The following is a 1,038-nucleotide window of genomic DNA, read 5'->3' on the forward strand; positions in this document are numbered from 1 at the left end:
TTTCCACCAAGCAATTCCACTTGGCTAAAGTCCAATTCAGTTGCCAAACATTATTCCACCAAGCAATACCACTTAGCATGTTTGAGTGCTAACCAAATTTATATTCCATCCAGTCATTCTGAAACTAAGTCTATTTGGGCAAAGACCAAAGTTAATTCCGTTTGATAAACATCAAAGCTAATTCCGTTTGGTGAGGACCAAAGCTAATTCCGTTTGGTAAGAACCAAAGCTAATTCCGTTTAACAAACATCAAAGCTAATTCCGTTTGGTATGAACCAAAGCTAATTTCGTTTGATAAACATCAAAGCTAATTCCGTTTGGTAAGGACCAAAACTAATTCCGTTTGGTAAGAACCAAAGCTAATTCCGTTTGATAAACATCAAAGCTAATTCCGTTTGGTAAGGACCAAAGCAATTCTGTTTGATAAACATCAAAGCTAATTCCGTTTGGTATGAACCAAAGCTAATTCCGTTTGATAAACATCAAAGCTAATTACAAGAATTTGATAAATTTGAGAAAAGTGTGGAAGTATTTGCATTGGCCAACAGATAAATGCCTTTACATTCTGATAGAGAAGTTGGGGAATAATTCTATTGATAGTATTTCTTGAGGTTTGCTACGTTCCAGGGCCAAAGTATAGCTCTGCCATTCAGATCCTCTACGTAGTAAGCTCCGTTTCCAATAACGACTGTGACTTTGTAGGGACCTTCCCAGTTAGGCCCAAGTTTGCCCTCGCCAGACACCCGTTTGTGATCCATAACCTTCCTCAAAACCAGTTCTCCAGGTGCAAATTGCCTTGGGAAAACTTTTTGATTAAAACTTCTAATGAGCTGCTGCTGATACGCTTCAAGTCTGATCAGCGCTACTTCTCTTCGGCCCTCTGCCATATCCAGTGCTTGTGCAATAACTTCCTCATTACTGGAGCTTTCAAATAATTCAGACCGAAGGATTGGGAGACCTACTTCAAGTGGGATGATGGCTTCCATTCCATAAGTTAGGGAGTAAGGTGTTTCCCCCGTTGAACGCCGTGCTGTGGTT

The sequence above is a fragment of the Camellia sinensis genome, chromosome 4, assembly GCF_055761805.1.
Source record: "Camellia sinensis isolate YWXY chromosome 4, ASM5576180v1, whole genome shotgun sequence".
NCBI classification, from domain to species: Eukaryota; Viridiplantae; Streptophyta; class Magnoliopsida; order Ericales; family Theaceae; genus Camellia; species Camellia sinensis.